General features: G+C 44.5%; 1 protein-coding gene across 1 annotated transcript in view; it reads right to left on the bottom strand.

Moving 5' to 3' along the window:
* The window catches only part of LOC142151049 (uncharacterized), a 97,026-nt gene extending 91,022 nt beyond the window's left edge, over positions 1–6,004 (bottom strand). Inside the window, exons 1-2 of the mRNA XM_075206330.1 lie at positions 5,950–6,004; positions 2,214–2,247 (exon numbers count right to left, since the gene is read on the bottom strand). The gene's annotated coding sequence lies outside the window, so the exon portion shown is untranslated. The remainder of the gene's footprint in view (positions 1–2,213; positions 2,248–5,949) is intronic.
* Between the last annotated feature and the right edge of the window lie 14,228 nt (positions 6,005–20,232).

Raw genomic sequence — 20,232 nt, 5'->3', positions numbered from 1 at the left:
CAAAATTGGTATTGCGGACCAGTCCGTATCCTCACTGACAGGCGGTGTGGGCTCATCTGCGACATCGCCGACCAATGCTAGTTTGGACTATCCATGTTTCCCCACAGGTGGATGCTTTTGTGGAACTCCTGCTGTGACTCCCAGGATGGCATTCCGGTTTGGCGGTTCCCAAAGATCGATGTCCAGATGTTGTGGATTCTTAGGCGGTTCCTTTAAGACCGGGCTTCCGACCGTTGCATCAGTTGCCGGCATGTCCGGCCGGATCCGCTCACCAAGGACATCATTAAACAGTGGGAAGTCTCGTCCCAAAATGAGTGGATATGGGAGTTTAGGTGCTATGGCAGTTACCACCATAACAGTTTTGTCTTTGATTGTGACTGGTAGTATTGTTCTTTCATACTCCTCTGTCGTGCCATGTACGCAAAGAACCTTCACATTGGGCAACTGAGAAGTTATGGTTTCGGCTAAGGCAGAGCTGGAAACCAATGAGAGTTCACTCCCGAGTCAACCAAGGCCAGAACCAGGTTTTGGTTGATTAGCACAGTCACCCGGAACATACAAGGACTTCCTGATGTGGGACTCATGGTAAAACAGCTTGAAATGCAGGCCCAATATGTGCCACGGAACAGTCCATGGGTTCCGGTAGTTTAGGACACTCTGCCTTAAAGTGGCCTGGCTCACCACATTCAAAACACTTCAGAGTAGACAGCTTTGCACCTGGCCCTCTGTCCGTAGCAGTTTTGCTATTGGGCCCTGTAGCAAGGATTGTCAAACCTGGCTTTTGGCGCGGCAGTGGCTTTGGCACAAATGCAGGTTTAGTCATTTGCTGTAGCGCACAAAACCTTTCTACCACGGTGGCGAGCTCTCCGTAAGTTTGTGGGTCTGATTGCAGCACCCACCTTTGCAAATCGCGGTTCAGCCCCCGGATGCAGTGATCTATCGCCAGAACTTAAATAATCCGAGAAGGCGAATTCTCCTCAGGCTGCAGCCATTTCTTTAAAATTTTAGAAAGCTCAGCAACTTGCGCTCTAACCGGTTTTTCTTTATCATAGCGCCATTGGTGATAGCGCTGGGCTCGGCCTGGCCCGGAAACTCCAATGCGAGCCAATATCTCAGACTTTAGGCACAGATAGAGGCCCGTTCCTCATCTAGATCCATATAAGCTCGCTGAGCTTCACCAGTCAGATATGGCGCCAGCCTCTCAGCCCAGTCTTTAGGAGGCCATTTTGTCCTTTTTGCAAGTCTCTCAAAGGACACCAGATAAGCTTCTATGTCATCATCTGGCGACATTTTATGGAGAACAGGACCAAGTGGTTCATTTCTGTCATGCCTCACCTGGCTTAACTCTTCTCTTAAGAGCCTTGTGTTTTCCACCTGTGCCTCGGCAACTCGTAGCATCTGAGCTTGCTGTTCTTGCTGCGCAGCGGCCACATCCACGTGGGTTCTCAGTACTTCCTCCATGTTGACGTCTGCGCGGGTTGGGTAGCGGAAACTTGCTTCCCGGAGCATCCCACTTCTAACACCACTGGTGGCAAAAGCCCGCTACTGCAGAAGCACACGCGAACAACTTCTTCCTTTTTACATAGTTTTATTGTCAGGATGGTAAATGTCTTGACACCGTACAGATTTCACAGCATTTCTTGGAGACCCTAAACGCTAGCTAGACATAGCTCAGCTCTCTCAAGACCAGCCAGCTTCCCCAGCGTTGATCTCCGTGCACAAATGATATAAACAAGCTTTTATACCTTATACTCCTCCCCCAGCCTTAGCTTGATGGACAGGTGACACACCCACCTTCTCTTTAAAAGGAAATGCCCATCACTGGCTCTGTAATTCAAACAGACACACCCTGTCTGTTTGCTGAGAGGAAGGATTTCAAGTCATGTAAGTTAAACCAAACTTAAACTATTGCTTTTCATACATAGGTCTTTACATTCAATCTAGGTGCATTACTGCACAAATGTTTTACTCTACTTCCCTGCTTTCTCTGCATATTGCCAGCTAAATGCCTCCTTTTGTTACAATATATATATATATATATATATATATATATATATATATATATATATATATATATACACACACAGCATCCGGTCCACCCCGGGGATCCCTTGGTCACTGAGGTGCACCTGCAGGATTGAGAGCTCCTGAGTTATCTCTCACAAGAAAAAGAAAGAATCAGGAAAAGAGTTTAAACAAGTTTTTATACTTACACCAGAGTTGATATTTCAGCTGCGACTTGACCTTCTGAGGTTGCACCATTTGAAATATCAAAACAAAATAAGATTTCACACACAGTGCCAGTACTGACCAATACATTTACCTAAATCATAGGAAAACGGCACATATACACACACATATATATATTTATATATATAGCATTTTTAGGTATGGTAGAACTGGGGAATACATTTTAGGATATACTTATATAGGTAATTCTTACGGATTTGCAGTTATCTAAATAAACTTAAAAGAATATTTATATTACAATGTAACCAATAGAAAGCCATTTCTGTCATGAAAAACACAATGTAAGATCCACCTGGATACAGGAATAGACATTATTGTACATTTTACAAGCATATATAAACATTATTGAAACTGGTAATGATTTGGAATTTGGAATTTCTATGACACACAGCAAGGATCAGCTAATCAGCTCTATATCTGCATTTTACTAACACAATTTAGTATTCCTGGATTTTATCAAGCTGGTTATAATAAAGTTACTCACACACAAAAAACGAAAATCTTTTTAAAGCATAGCAATAAAGCAATAACAATTTCTTAAATAGTATCAGTGCATCTCAATTTGCCTTCATTATTTATATATAACGGCCTACATAGAGTGTTATAAATGTATAATGCAAACAAATGGTGTCAGTTTGTATGACTGTGGAAGGGAATCCTGGGGGTATATTTATTTAATAGAAATTTTATTACATACAATATCTGGTTGGCTTTGTCGTTAATAACAATGACGTTTTAGAAAACACGACATAACGCCGTTTCATAAATATACCCCCTGGTCTTGGTATATTGCGGGGTAGCTGTCCCTGTATATTGTGTGTAAGAGGGAGACTGGGAATGTGGACGTAACATGGGCAGTAGACCCTATGCTGTACCTACGATGGAATGGGGTCTATACTGTGACAATTACAATGGGGGGAACAAAGTACAGTCATGTCTAAAAGTTTTGACCCAAGCTTAGTCAGGGAGCGGAGATCTACAGGGCACCGGGAGATCATAACAAAATCGTCAACATCAACCTTATTTGAGTACAGCCATCACCAAAAGTTTTGAGAATGACACAAATAATATTTTTCACAAAGTCTGCTGCCTCAGTTTTTATGATGGCAATTTGCATATACGCCAGAATGTCATGAAGAGTGATCAGATGAATTGCTATTAATTTCAAAGTCCCTCTTTGCCATGACAATGAACTTTATCCCAAAAACAACATTTCCACTGTATTTCAGCCTTGCCACAAAAGGACCAGCTGACATCAGGTCAGTGATTCTCTCGTTAACACAGGTTAGAGTGTTGACATGGACAAGGCTGGAGATCACTCTGTCATGCTGATTGAGTTAGAATAAAACTAAAAGCTTTAAAAGGAGGGTGGTGCTTGAAATCATTTTTCTTCCTCTGCTAATCATGGTTAGCTGCAAGGAAAAAGGTGCAGTCATCATTGCTTTGCACAAAAAGGGCTTCACAGGCAGGGATATTGCTGCTAGCATGATTGCACCTAAATCAACAATTTATCGGATCATCGGGAACTTCAAGGAGAGAGGTTCAATAGTTGTTAAGAAGGCTTCAGTGCGCCCAAGAACATCCAGCAAGCACCAGGACCGTCTCCTAAAGTGGAATCAGCTGCGGGATCGGGGCACCACCAGTGCAGACCTTGCTCAGGAATGGCAGCAGGCAGGTGTGAGTGCATCTGCAGCACAGTGAGGCGAAGACGTTTAGAGGATGGTCTGGTGTCAAGAAGGCCAACAAAGTACCACTTCTTTCCAGGAAAAACATCAGGAACAGACTGATATTCTGCAAAAGGTACAGGGATTGGACTGCTGAGGACTGGGGTAAAGTAATTTTCTCTGATGAATTCCCTTTCAGAATGTTTGCTGCATCTGGGAAAACGCTTGTCCAGAGAAGAAAAGGTGAACGCTACCATCAGTCTTGTGTCAAGCCAACAGTAAAGCATTCTGAGACCATTAATGTGTGGGGTTGCTTCATAGCCAATGGAGTGGGCTCACTCACAATTTTTTCTAAAAACACATGAATAAAGAAGTGTACCAAAACAACCTCCAAGAGCAACTTCTCCCAACCATCCAAGACAAGTTTGGTGACTAACAATGCCTTATCCAGCATAATGGAGCACCTTGTCATAAGGCAAAAGTGATAACTAAGTGGCTCTGCGATCAAAACATCAAGATTTTGGGTCCATGGCCAGGAAACTCCCAAGACCTTAATCCCATTGAATACTTGTGGTCAATCCTCAAGAGGCGGGTGGACAAACAAAAACTCACAAATTCTGACAATCTCCAAGCATTGATTAGACAAGAATGAGCGGCCATCAGTCAGTATGCGGCCAAGAAGCTGATTGACAGCATTATAGGGCGAATTGCTGAGGTCTTCAAAATAAAGGGTCAAATATTGACTCTTTGCATAAACTTAATGTAATTGACAATAAAGGTCTTTGACACTTATGAAATGCTTGTAATGTTACTTCAGTATACCATAGTAACATCTGACAAAAAGGTCTAAAAACACTGAAGCTGCAAACGTTGTGAAAACCAATATTTGTATCATTGTCTAAACTTGTGTCCATGACTGTAAAGTGGGATGGTGCGAGGGGCCCTGCGGGGCGGTGCGAGGGGCCCTGCGTGACGGTGCGAGGGGCCCCGCGTGACGGTGCGAGGGGCCCCGCGTGACGGTGCGAGGGGCCCCGTGGGACGGTGCGAGGGGCCCTGCGGGACAGCACGAAGGGCCCTGTGGATGGTGCGAGGGGCCCGGTGGGAAGGTGCGAGGGGCCCTGTGGTACGGCACGAGGGGCACTGTGGGATGGCGCCAGGGGCCCTGTGGGACGGGCGAGGGGCCCTGTGGGATGGTGCGAGGGGCCCTGAGGGACGGTGCGAGGGGCCCTGTGGGACGGTGCGAGGGGACCTGTGGGACGGTGCGAGGGGCCCTGTGGGACGGTGCGAGGGGCACTGTGGGACGGCGCGAGGGGCCATGTGGGACGGCGCGAGGGGCCCTGTGGGACGGGGCGAGGGGCCCTGTGGGACGGTGCGAGGGGCCATGTGGGACGGTGCGAGGGGCACTGTGGGATGGTGCGAGGGGCCCTGAGGGACGGTGCGAGGGGCACTGTGGGACGGTGCGAGGGGCACTGTGGGACGGTGCGAGGGGCACTGTGGGAGGGTGCGAGGGGCCCTGTGGGGCGGTGCGAGGGGCACTGTGGGACAGCGCGAGGGGCCATGTGGGACGGTGCGAGGGGCCCTGTGGGATGGGCAGACAGGGACCACTCTGTCCTTGTGTAAGAACTGTGTATGTATATGGAGGTGTTTATGGATGTGGATCACATGATAGGTGGGGGGTGAGTGTAGTATTAGGTCTGAGGAATAACCACTGGGGGCTTTGCAGCAGGACACAGTCAGACTGTAACAATGTGATCCTGGCTGTGTCTGCGGGGACTGGTGGTGATGAAATGTATGGTGGGAAAGGAGGTGCTGGTGTCTGTGGGGACATAAGATAATAGTCTATGTGATATGTATAAGGGGTGGAAGGGGGATGGATTCTGCTGGCTGCAGCACAATGAGGATTATGTAGCAGCTGATGTGACAGCTCAGCCGCATGTATGAGGTCCTGATGGCCGGGAGGCTGCACATAAACATGGGGTAACTATATGGGGGTAATTCCTGCTGTCTGATATATTATTATTATAGGAGATATTACCTCAGCCTTGTACAGGGCCCGGATGTTGTATATGGACGACTGAGGGCGGCGCTCCAGGTTCAGACATGGCGTCTGAGGAGTACGTGGCCACGCCCCCTGTGCAGGGTAATCGGCGACAATAGTGTATCTGGGAGACTAAGGGAAAATGGCCGCCGCCCGCATTGAGGACAAGACAGTAATACTATTTATTTTACGACGGTCATTAAACTGTTACAATCAGATTTAGGATGTTCTGTGTTGGAGACATTGTTTATATTTCCCTGCAGATGTCACAGAGCCTCTCCCTGATTGGTTCCCGCTGCTGCTGAGCAGCTCCCACTAGTAGGAGGAGCGTGTATGTACTGCGGGCCCCGCCCCCCGCACTCACCACACCCATCTATGGGCAACTTACTGAGAGACTGGAGGTAATCAGACCTGTGGGAGAATGATATTGTACAAAGGACTGTGTGTGTTCTGTATGTATGTATGTATGTATGTATGTGTGTATGTGTGTATGTATGTGTATGTATGTATGTATGTGTGTGTCCTGTATGTGTCATACATATATGTTGTTCTTGTGTGTGTTACATGTGTGTATGTTACTCCTGGTGTATCATGAGGGGGAGGTAGATAGACTGGAGATTACTATATAACATCTTACTTGGCAGATAGAAGACTGTCCTCTATTAATTACTACCTAACATAAGGTCTACAAGCTCAATTGCACCTAAGTTAGGGGGTAGACTCTGTATCCTGTCTATCCTAATAGGAGAGCAGCAGAGATTGTTATTGAGCCCCCAAATCATTATTGCAAAATTATGTTAAAGTCTTCAAATATTCCTGGGTTTTCCTAGCAGCAAAATAATGATCTACAGATGGAGCAACAAGGTGAACGTTGACGCGCGTTTCGCTAGTAGCTTTATGGAGGCTGTCTGTTAGATAGTAATCTTTTACACACATGTTATATCATATATGGTGTAATGAGAGATCATGTTCCACCACTGACATAGATATCACATCCTTTATTACAATTAAGAACAGGTATCATAGTGAGTCAGAGCCACATTATGAAATTCTATTAGCTGTTCTCTGAAGGAGTAAATAGGACCTGACCACATAAGTGATATTGAACCTGTCAACCAATAGATGGCGCTCCATTGCTTACTGTATATATAATGTAATGAACAATCACATTATATGGAAATGATAGATTTGGGTTGATTCCAGATAAAAATATAACTTTATAGCAGCAGTAAATGATCAGATTAGGATCTCTTTTTTTTGATTCACCAATATAAGCAGAATTTTTAAATCGCCCTAATTCACTGTATGTTACACACATCACGATTTTAGGATTTAAAATTATTTTGCTAGCCGTCAGTGATGAGGATAAGTGTATTAATAAATTATCAATAAATGAACCTTAAATATTTTGAAATCTGCATTCCAGAGTTTTTTTCCTCCTAATGTTATTCAGCCTTAGTCTGTCCAGCAGCCGGCCAGCCTTCAATTGCTGCAGTCACTGGAGACCCCTCTGCATAGCAGTGGTGGGTGCAGCAATGAATGGGGGATATGGAGGAAGGGGAGGTGGGTAAGGGGCGGCCAAGTACAACACTGAGCTAGGATCTCATTGTATAATAAGACACTTCTTAGTTCTGTGCTGGTCTCCTCTTACTCTACATTTATTCCCCCCCTACTAACACCCCCCTGTCCTTACCTTCCATCTCCCCTGACTTTACACCTCACATCCATTTACTTACATTAGAGAAAAAGTGTAACGTATGTTCAGTCTGGATGGTGGTGTGTTGATATTGTCTAGTGCTGGAGAATAGCCCCACACACCCTACAAAGAGTTCCCTCTCTGTTCCCCCTAGACACCGCACCTGCCTTCCCAGCTTCCCAATTGTTACAGGACAAAGTGATCCATGTCTGCCCATTCAACAGTCCCCCTAGCACCATTCCAATATACTTTGTTTCCCCATTTGTAATTGTCACAGTATAGACCCCATTCCATCGTAGGTACAGCATAGGGTCTACTGCCCATGTTATGTCCATATTCCCAGTCTCCCTCTTACACTCAATATGCAGGGACATCTCACCCACAGTGTACTAAGACCAGGGGGTATATTTATGAAGCGATGTTATGCCGTGTATTTTTAAAACATCTGTTTTATTAACGACAAAGCCCTCCAAGTATTGTCTTTAAAAAAATTCCATTAAATAAATATACCCCGAGCATTCCCTTCCACAGTCATGCAAACTGACACCATTTGTTTGCATTATACATTTATAACACTATGTAGCCCATTATATAAATAATGAAGGCAAATCGAGATGCACTGATACTATAAAAAATATTATTGCTTTATTGCTATGCTTTAAAATAATTTTATTTTTTATGTGTGAGTAACTTTATTAAAACCAGCCTAATAAAATCCAGAAATATTAAAATTTCTCTTAAGAGTCCTCAGGATTACATAGATTTGGTTTGCATTATAGCTATTGATAGTCTGCTGTACTTCTGTGTAAATGATTACACCTCCTTGTGGGAACCATTTCTTTCCTCCTAAAATAGAGTTTTATGTACACATCAGTGGTCCTATAATAACTAAGTATATTGTATGTTAAAGGACAACTACATAATATATATTATTTGGGCTGAAACCCTGATAGATATTGGTAGTCAGTGATTATATAACACCAATATTTTGTGTTCCTTATTTGCCATATAATAAGTATTTGTTTCATTCACACCTGGGGGTAAATGGATGAAAGTCCGTATTTTTCAACTCGCCGGAAATCGGCGAGTTTCCAGCTAAAATTGAAAGGGGCGCCTTCACAAGCCAGCACCGCTTTAAATTGTAGCTGGAAACTCGCCGATTTCCGGCGAGTTGAAAAAAAACGGACTTTCATACATTTAACCCCTGGTGTTACATTTTCTATTGAATGTTTTCATAGGTTACAATGTTATCCCTCTGTTTGTATACAGAGCAGACTTTGTTTAAGTAAAAATAAAATAATCTAACAGTAACGTCTAACTAACACTAACAATGACGTCTTGAAGGGGAGCCGGCTTGTTTCTTCTTCGTGATTGGTTCATGTCGCTTTCAACAGTAGTCGTCATCAGTGATCATCGGTAAGGAGCCCTTCGGAATCACCATGCCGTGGTAAGTGTTGTTGGGGTAGTTAGCATCGATATGCTGACTACCATCACTAATAGTAGAGGTAATAAGAGCTTCTAATCCAAGCCAAAGAGTTTTAAGTATACATAAGAGCTGTAAACACAAAAGAGCTATAGGAAGAATAGAGCTACAACTGCTTCAAAGAAGAACATAGAACAAGAAGTTGAACATCAGCACTTCCATCTTTTTTTGGGGGGGATCCAAAAACAACACCCACAATCTGTGACTCCTCCCCCATCTGCTTCTCCAACAGGATAAACTAATTCATCACTTATCCACGGAACAAGTGCACCAATACCCAACAACCACTTCACTCCAGAGGAACACCAATAATAAGCCACTCCAGGACCATCCACCGAACTAAGAACCGGAAGACAAAGAACCAAAGGAGAGAAACATTTCCTGACAAAGTCTTCACTATAAAGGATTAAGACACAAGTGACAAACACATACAAATCCACACCACCTATAGATCCCGCTAGGTTACACACCTATAGATCCCACCAGGTTACACCACCTATAGATCCCGCTAGGTTACACCACCTATGAATCCCGCCAGGTTACACCACCTATAGATCCCACCAGGTTACACCACCTATAGATCCCGCCAGGTTACACCACCTATAGATCCCGCCAGGTTACACCACCTATAGATCTCGTCAGGTTACACCACCTATAGATCCCACCAGGTTACACCACCTATAGATCCCACCAGGTTACACCACCTATAGATCCCACCAGGTTACACCACCTATAGATCCCGCCAGGTTACACCACCTATAGATCTCGCCAGGTTACACCACCTATAGATCCCGCCAGGTTACACCACCTATAGATCTCGCCAGGTTACACCACCTATAGATCCCGCCAGGTTACACCACCTATAGATCCCGCCAGGTCACACCACCTATAGATCTCGCCAGGTCACACCACCTATAGATCCCGCCAGGTTACACCACCTATAGATCCCACCAGGTTACACCACCTATAGATCCCGTCAGGTTACACCACCTATAGATCTCGCCAGGTTACACCACCTATAGATCCCACCAGGTTACACCACCTATAGATCCCGCCAGGTTACACCACCTATAGATCCCGCCAGGTTACACTACGGCACCACATTCACTTTCCAAGTAGTGCCGGGACCCCTATTCTCTCTGCAGGGCAGCAACCAATTACAGCTCAACTGATACATCCTCACAGCGCAGACAGTCCCTATCCTACTTCTACACATATGGATGTGAAGGATTTATTATAGATGGGTGTTACATAGACATATTACAGGGCATTACACCGCCAGGGAGAGTGGGCTCTGGATCCCGCTGTCGGACATGCTATGGAGACATAGAGCCGATTGGCTGATCCTTGCTGTGTGTCATGTTTCAAATAAATTCCCCATAATGTGTTTACGGACAGAGTTTCTCTAAATCCTCATCCCCTTGTTACCAGTTTCAGTCATGTTTCTATGTGGTAGTAAAACATAGAATAATGTCTTTATTCGTCCATAGATCCAGGTGAATCTTATGTAGTGTTTTTGTCAAGACAGAAATGGCTTTCTATCATTCATCTATATTGTATTTATCCTATTATGTTTATTTAGATAACAGGAAAACTGTAAGATACACCCTTACACATATATCCTAGAATGTATTCCCCAGTTTTTCCCATACCTATAAATGCTGTATGTATATATATATATATATATATATATATATATATATATATTATGTATATATATCACATATGTGCTGTTTCCTATAGTTTAGTTAAAGATATAGGGTGAATGATGTAACTGTGCGCATGGTTTCATATTTCTTGTTTTACTTTTTAAACTGGTGCAATTCCAACAGGTCAAGTGTTGGGGGGCACTGATATGGTTTGTTTTACTACACCGTTCACCTGCATCTGAAATATCAACTTTGGTTTAATTAGAAAAACTTTTTAGAGTATTTTTATTTTCCTATTTCTTGTGAGAGATAACAGACCCAGGAGCTATCAATCCTGCAGGGATACCTCAATGACCAAGTGATCACTGAGGCTTATCAGGTGCTAGAGGTAAAAAAATATTGATAAGACTGATTCCTGTCCACCTCTCTGGGGTCTCAGCCCCACGTTACTTAGAAACCCGATCTAACCCATCCTGACCACCGTAAAAGTACTGCAGGTGGACAATAACAGACTAGCAACAATCCTTCCCTCACCCTAACCCTCATCAGGATAACCCGCCAATCACTAAAAAACAAAACCTAACCCTAACCTCAGAGTGTAAGCAGAGCAGCCCCTAATAAAGATGCTTTTGACACTGCAGTACAAAACAATTGTCTGTGGAAAATAGAGAGTGACTAAAAGAAGAATGGGCAGGAAGAGGACTGAGGACAGGACAGTAATGGGGGAAATGTTTATTATGTGTAAGCATGAATACCTCTATAATAATGGTCACTTGGTATACCTCCTCTCACACCAGAGAGACACTGACAGACTGAAGACCTGCTGTATGAGGTGCGGCATAGCTGCAGATGATCTCTAAATATCCACCCTCTTGCTCCTGACCTGTCCAAGTAGTAGGAAAGAGGGTATGGGAAGGAAACACAGGGAAGATTTGTAGCCCGAGAGCTTGGCATAAGAGTCTTATTCCTTCCAGAGATTCAGGAGGGATGATTGGTGTTAGGAATCTGTTATATTGAAGCTGGCCTGCAGTACCTCCTTACTACCAGAGGTGCTGCTGTGGTACTCAGACCATTCTCCTGACCTGCATTAGTTATACTCATTAACTCCTGGATCCCAATCACCTGTGGCTAACCTTTAAGAGACTGCCTTTCCCTACATCGTGTGCAGTTTATCGACTGTCCTTGTTGTTGCTGTTTGTTTGTAAACCCTGTGAATATTCTGCTCCAGTTTGATACTCGATTGTGACCTCTGCCTGTGATCTCACCAGCCCTGATTGCTGTATATATTGACCTTATTGCTTGTGACCCCGACTATGTATATCGCTGCCTGGACTGATCCTATTGCCTGTTTGACTCTGCCTATTGTTTGTGATTCAGGTTCGTGGTCCCTGCTATTTGCTCCATTGGACTCACCTGTGTTCGCAGTGTTTCATCATCCAGATTTACAGCTCTATCTTGTTTCTGTACCTTCCCTTGCACTGTGTTGCTCTCCAGCGCCATCTCCACACAGGACAGAACTGGCATTACATCCATCCTCAAATCTTCACTGCCAAGCTTCCCAGCTTATCTGGACCATTGTGCTACCTGTGCCTGCAGATCACCTCACCTGCCCGGAAACCAGAGTCCTCAGCTCCACTGCTTTATCTGGCAATCCTGCCATTCTGTACCAGCACTTATCCTGTTACCCTGTGCTGCAGTTTAGCCTTTTTACTTGCAAAATGCTGGTTCATTTGGGCCTTAAGCTGAGGCTGGTTTCATGAGTTTAATTACCTGAAGTGTCTCTTCTACAGTGAATTCTTTATCAAGCACCACCAGGTCATCATCAAGTTGATGGTGATGACTGGCATTTTAATATGTTTAATATGTTTTTCTTTATTATTTAAAAAAGAACAAAAACACAACCCCTATCCTACCTGTAACTGTTTTCTATATATACTGTCTTAGTAGACTGTATATAGTACTTACCTCACCTACTATCCTCCATAGGCTGGCCGTTCTGTGTCCTCTGTCTACTACAAGCCTCCACTTTATAGTCATCTTGCTGTTTGCACTAGTTTGTTCACAGCAGATGATACAGAGAATAGGAGATACTTGCTGCGTGCCACAAGGAGAGGAGAGCGTGCAGCATCTGTGCCCGGCTTACACACGTGAACGTTGTTATTCGGTCAGGTGTGATGATGTCACATTGAAGTTTGTGCATGTGCACTGCGCACCAACCCCACCTTCCCCCTGCTTGATAAGATCATAATGGAAGGTGTGCAAACCGTTAGATATGTTATAGCGGTCGTATTTGTAAAATAGATCATTATTGTATATGTTGCACAATTAACCCATAAAAAAGAGGATTTTTACTCATCATAAAATCTGTTTCTCTGACACCATTGGGAGACACTGCGTTACATTGGGGTATAGTAGGTGGACTAGGAGATCTGGCACTTATCATACTTGTTGATTACACACTCCTCCCCGACTATGCCCCTCCTCTGTAACAGGAAACTCAACTCAATTTTGTATAACCAAGCCAAGAAGAAGGCCAACAAGGCAAAAACTAGAACCAGGTTACTTAACAGAACAGAACCAATGTCAGAGCAAAGGTAGGGTGCGCAGTGTCCCCACTGGAGTCAGAGAAACATTTTACGGTGAGAAAAAACCCTCTTCTCCCTACCATTGGTGGACTGTCACAATTCAGGGGGCTGATAGGACATTTACACCTGTCTAATTTAGCACTAGCTCCTGGGAGGCGCAGAGTCTAACGACATGGAAGGTTTTCACCAGTGACCCTGCAAGGGGATATGGGCTTGGCTGCTTCTGTGCGAAGGTAATGTACTGAATGGAATAACAGGTGTTGAAGAGAACTGGGATGTGCAGCAAGGTATATATTTAGGTCCAGATATGCTGGGAAGCACAGGAAATGGATCAGAAGGAATACAGCATTATGCAGCAGAGGTCCAGGTAGTATTCAGAGCACTGCAACAGATGCTGAAGAGGATAGGATTTGCAACTAGGTGTAAACTTTAGGTCCAGATAAGGAAGCATAGGAACTGTATCAGGAGTAATACAGAGGTCAAGGTAGTGTTCAGAACACAGCATGGTATACAGGAGCCAGGAACAACGTCCAAACACAAGGAGAGACTCAAAGAACTGGCAGTGAGTGATTGAAAATAGGTGTCTTAAATAATGCAACCAATAGAGGGCATTGACCAATAGAAGTGAATGGGAGCTGTCAAAAGAACGGGCCGCGTATGCACAGACTGAAATCATAGATGGCGCCGGACCGAGTGAGTAGCAGCGTCTCCCTGACGGAGTTCACCAACAGAGGACCCCCTACATGAGCGACCCGGGACCCGACTGTGTGATTGGCGGACCCGGAGTGTGATAGGGACACTGCGTTATGTTGGGGACATACCAAAGCTGCCCCTAAAGGAGGGCTCTCTCTGAAATGGCTAAGCACAACACCTCGTCTCCAAAGCTCGCATCTGCAGATACAAAACCCTGCAACCTGTAGGATTTTGAGGGAGTATGGACAGACGACCACGTAGTCGCTCGGCATAACTGCTCCGCCAAAGCACCGTAATGTGCCGCCCAAGATGTGCTCACAGCCCTGGTGGAATGCGCTTTCAAGGCATCTCGCACAAGGAGAGAGTCTCTGACATAATCCAACTGAATTGTTGAAGTGATCCAACAAGCAATGGACCGCATGGAGGTGGGCCAGCCCCTCTTATCTGCGTTATACAGAATGAATAGTTCTTTAGTCTTCCTAACAGAAACCGTACAATCCACATAACACTGAAGGGCACGCACAACGTCCAGCAAAGGTTAAGTGTCATCTGAAGACGTAGAATGACGGAATGCTGTAACAACAATTTCCTGATTCAAATGCAACCAGGACACCAACTTTGGAACAAAGGAGGGTTTAGTGCGGAGAACCACTCTATCCTCGATAAAACCAAGACTGGAGGATTGCGGATAGTGATTCCAGCACCTACAGACGCCGAGCAGAAAGCAATGGCTAAAAGAACTCCACTTTCCAAGTAACATGGCGTAGATCCACTGAATTCAAACGCTGAATGGGGACTTTATTGAGGGGTCTCAGTACAAGCTTGAGATCCCAAGGTGCCACTGAATGTACAAAGGGCAGCTGAACATGTAAGATGTCCTGAAGGAATGTCTGTACCTCTGGTAAGACTGCGAAAATATATTGAGAGTGTAGAAACCTGCACCTTAAGTGAACCCAGACGGAGTCCTTTCTCCAGACAGGCCTGTAAATAGTAATGTAAATGGGAAAGACTAAACCTGGAAGTGTTACAACCCTATGATTCACACCAGAAGATATATACCTTCCATATCTGATGGTAAATGGCCAAAGATGAAGGTTTTCATGCTCTGATCATGGTTCTCACCACACCCTTCAAGAACCCTCTCGCCCGGAGAATCAAGGTCTCAAAAGCCACGTCGTTAAAGTCAGCTGATCTAATATTGGCAAAGACGAGGACCCTTAGCGAGCAGGTCCGGATGACGTGGGTGGTAGACAGAAGGGAGGCGCCGCCGCCATTTACTGAATGTCTGAGAACCATGCCCTGGATAATTGGGTGCCACCAGAATTGCGGGAACACATTCTCTTTTTAACTTTTTTATCACCTGTTGGAGCATGGGAGACAGAGGAAACAGATACACAAGTCTAAACTGCCAAGGTATTGTATACCCCATTCGAGGATCTCTTGATTTTGAGCAGTAAAGAGGAACCTGAAAATTCCGTCGGTACGCCATAAAATTGATGTCTGGAGTCCCCCAACGCTGCACCAGTAGGGCAAGACCTCCTTGTGGAGAGACCATTCCCCGGGGGTGACCTGGTGATGACTGAGAAAGTTGGCTTCCCAATTCTCCACCCCTGGGATGAAGATGACAGAGAGTATATTATGCCGCCACAGACATGATTCTGGTTGTCTTCTTCATTGCCATGGAGCTACGAGTTTTCCCCTGGAGGTTTAGATAAGCCACTGCTGCGGCATTGTCTGATTGAATATTCAAGGATTTCCTGCTTAGAAACCGTTGCCTCTGAAATAATGCTCATTGAACTGCCCTTAGTTCCAGGAAATTGATGAATAGAGACCCTGAAACCAGAGTAACCTGATGACTGCGCCCTAACTGGATAGACTGGTGTCTCTGGTGACCAGGGTCCAGGTTCATTCACAAAAGAACTGGCCCTTTTCTATATTTTGTCTGTTCAGCCACCATGAGTGGGACATGCGCGTGGCTCTGGAAAGTCTAATGATCTGCCTGTCCAAATGTTTGTAGGAGCCAGACCATTTTTGAAGAATCTCTGGAGAGTACGAGAATGGAATTGTGCAAAGGGCAACACCGCGAACACAGATAGCATGGATCCCAACAGCTTTATACAATAGAGAAGAGATACTTCCCTTCGAGCCATGAGAGTCCTGGTCTTGTGCAGAAGAGACAGGACATTGTCTTCCGGAAGGTAGAGTCTCTGCGAGACCGTGTTGAAAATAAAGCTCAGGAACCGCATCTCCAGAGTTGGGTTGAACGAAGACTTGGGTAAGTTCAGCACCCAGCCACGCACTTCTAGAAACTGAATCGTGATTTAGATGTGATGTAAAAGCAGAGCCTTAGACGGCGCCTTCAGTGGTAGGTGGTCCAGATAGGGAATGACTGTGACTCCCTGGGATCGCAAGAGTGCTGCCATCACCTTGGTGAATACCCGCAGCGAGGTGGCCAGGTCAAAAAGCAGAGCCCTGAACTGAAACTGATGTTCCTGTACTGCAAAGCGGAGAAGACACTGGTGACCCTCCCATAGAGACACATGTAAACAAGCATCCTTGATGTCTATGGAAGCCATGAACTCTCTCTTCCATGCCTGCAATAACTGTGTGCAGGGATTCCATTCGGAATTTGACCATGCGTACCTGTTTGTTGAGGGTCTGCAAGTTTAAGATATAATGGAATGACCCATCCGGCTTGGGAACCAGGAAGAGGATGGAGAAAAACCCCTTGCCTCTTTCCTGCTGCGGGACAGGGACAATTACTCCGGACAAGAGAAGCTTCCTGATGGCATCCTAAAGTGCCTTGCGGCCTGCAAGTGAAGTAAACGAGCACCCACCACAGTATGCAGGAGAGGGATCCTGTCATGCCACAGCCTTGTCCCCTGGCCTGGGGTTCCATGTCTTGCTGAGCTTCGATCTCTGTGGTGTGCTCCTCTTGGAACCGAGGACTGTGTGCTAGGAGCTCCCCGACCACTCCTGTAGGAATGAAAGGACTGACACTAGGACTGCTTGAGTTTAGTGGAGCTGACAGTTAGAGAGGTATTCTTGCCTCCTGTAGCCACCTGAATAACCTGTTCTAATTCGGACCCAAACAAAGTAATACCATCAAATAGTATCAAAAGCTTCAAAGGTGCACTTAAAGTCCACATTCACTGCCCAGGAACATAACCATAAGGCATGGCTGGCCGCAATGATGAGGCCCAAGGACCTAGAGGTGACTGACACAGCATCCATAGATGCCTGACCCACATAATCAGATGCCTCCTGGATGTGTTCTGCTAATGAAAAAGCTCAGATCTAGGAACATTATCCCGGAGAACATTAACCATCTGCTGTGGCCACAGCTGAATGGCTTTATTAACCCAGGCTGTGGACAAGTTGGCTCTAAACAAGCTCCCTGCCCTGACATAGGCGACAGAATAAGAACACATTTCCTGTCAGTTGGGTCCTGCAGAGAATCTGCCTTGTGTAGGGATAGCTGAAGTCGTGGACAAACGAGCTACAGTTTCAGCATCTGAAACTGTTTATTCGGTTTCTGATAAGCGCCAGACGCCATGTCCAACAGCTGGGGGGAGGGGGAACAAACAACCTGCTTCTTAGGTCTCTTAAAGAGAAAGAGCAGCGGGATCCCCAAACTGAGGTTCCGCAAAACCTAAAGAGTGTCTGTGCCCTAGGATAAGGTTATCTACATTGTATGTGGAGTAAGAATGCTCTGAACTAATTGCATCTTCCCCATCTGAGTCTAAAAACAACTCTGTTAAGATACTGTGACTGTTAAGACAGCAAGCTGGCAGCCCAAGTTGGTCAATTGTGTATTATTATTTTTTAAATTTATATATTTCCATATTTATTTGTTTTGAGTTTTATTTTTAATTTATTTATTTTTATTATTTTGTTTTTGGCATTTGATTATTTTTATTGAGATTACTATTATAGCTCGACTAGTATCCTTATTTATTAACTGTTGTATATCTGATAGTGGGTCTGATTGGATAATGAAGAATATCTCATTATGCAAATATTTGTTTGCCCAGTTTGATATATTTAAATAGGATCCTCTTTTCATTAACCTCGTTGATATAATGGGATACTGCCTCTGCGATAAGCACCTTGAACCAAAAGAACATAGAGGGGTTGTCCAAACTAATTAATACACCTGGCAGTTTAGCTCCCTATTTTAAGGACTCCTGCAGACCTGGGATCAACTTTCAGAAAGTGCCCATCATTGGCACGAAACGCGTCAGATGGGTCTGTTGTTTGTTGTACCACGAGAGATATCGGACGCTCCTTGATTTCTACTTGAAATCCGTCCCCCACTTCATCACCAGATTGACTTGAGAATCGCCTGTCTTTGACTTACCATCGGAGCGTGAAGCTTAATCACAGGGTTCTATCAACGCTGTTTTTGCAGTTGCGCATTATCGCGCTAAGCATCGGTGATTTACACTGGGAGTCTATAATTCAGGCCAGGGGCGGATCCAGAACTTAATGGTACCGGGGGCGATTTATGGGGGGGGGGGGGGGGGGGGATTTAGCCCCGCCCCCTTTTTGACACCCAAGTCTGCCGGCGGCTGCACACTATGTGCAGGTCCGTTCGGCAGAGAGAGTTAGGGAGAGAGTCCTGCCCGGCTGCTCTGATTGTGTCAATCAGAGCAGTTGGGCAGAACTCTCTCCCTAACTCTCTCTGCCGAACGGACCTGCACATAGTGTGCAGCCGCCGTCAGCAAGCCCCTGGATCCGCCACTGATTCAGGCTGCTCACGGAGTCTACTTGGTGTTCTACTGATTCCCTCCGGAGGGCAAATTCTATAAGAACCAGCGGTGTGAGTATTTCAGTGCATGATTGGCATTGGATCTGGAACTATTGAGCTGTCGGTGTCTTCTAACAGTTTGTTGTGGGACTAATAATATAAGTGGATCACATATTGGTTAATTTATCCTATTTATTGCCAAGTTTAGTCTCAGTCACAATACTAGGAGTATACCATTATATTATATATATACTGGAATTTATTATTATTGGATCCTTTTTCCGAGTGAGCATCTAAGCATTCTTTCTATTATTTCATTTTTATATTTATTTTCATAACTGCGGTTGTTTGTATATCTACCCCAATACTGATGGTTTATATTTTTTATATCATATGTGTTGCATATTTCTAGCTTCAGGTTTTGGCTGTGATTTGTGAAGATGTCATATGGTTTTATATACATATCAGATATATGATTGATTTAATAAACATGAATTGTTAGCTTTCAGTGTCTTCTCTCTCTCACTGGTAGATCCTCAACAGAGAGATTTGTATTTATTGATTTATATGTAATTCAACTTCTCAGTAGTGCAACCCTGCCCTTTTTGTTTCTGTTGGCTGATATAGCAGTAGGAAATATATTAATATGTATCAAAATAAATGTTATTGTATCAAAATGTATGAGACTTCGATCATGTAACTCTGCAGATACAATGTGTCAAATGTATTAATGTTTCACGCAAGGGTGAAGTGTCATATTATTCCCTGATGTAATATTGTAACACTTTGTTATGTGTATCCAGCCAATTAGCTAATTCAGTCAAGCCATGTCATTGTGTAATTAAGGTAACAAAGACAGTATGTCTAACAGTTAAATAATTTAAGTGTCCACTGATAGACCCCTGATAAAATGGATAACCAGGACGCAATTCCCACTGGAGTCATTCACATATGTCCCTGTCTAGATTCTCTTCTTTTAAATTACTATTTGTATCACAGAGTGCCGAGGTGATTGTGAGTGATGGGATTCACCTTCATTTATACTGTTTCTCTTGCTGAGGGACCCCTACAGTGCAAGAAAATAAATCATTCTCAGCTGATTGTTTTTAATTAAAATCTACATATTAGGACACACGTTCAAGAGTCAGGGTCTCTTCTGATTATTCATGGTGCATCTGACGTACACAGCTCTAAAAACAAGACGGTCTTAGAAGAGAGAGGGGTGAAATGGAAGAACTGAACATCACTATCAACATTTATATATGTTTTTAATGTGCGCTGCAGCGCCAGGAGTGTAAGACAGTGTCTTGAAGACCTAGAGATTGTAGAGTTTGTATAAGAAGAGTGGTCAGCAGTGTTGTGACAGGAAGCCGCCTAAGCCACCGTCTGCTGTTGCTGGGAATCGGCTAGGTTTACTTTGCCAC

The sequence above is a fragment of the Mixophyes fleayi genome, chromosome 4 (genome assembly GCF_038048845.1).
Source record: "Mixophyes fleayi isolate aMixFle1 chromosome 4, aMixFle1.hap1, whole genome shotgun sequence".
NCBI classification, from domain to species: Eukaryota; Metazoa; Chordata; class Amphibia; order Anura; family Limnodynastidae; genus Mixophyes; species Mixophyes fleayi.
Note: the sequence above shows the minus strand (reverse complement) of the source record. Positions and strands in the feature narration are given on the sequence as shown.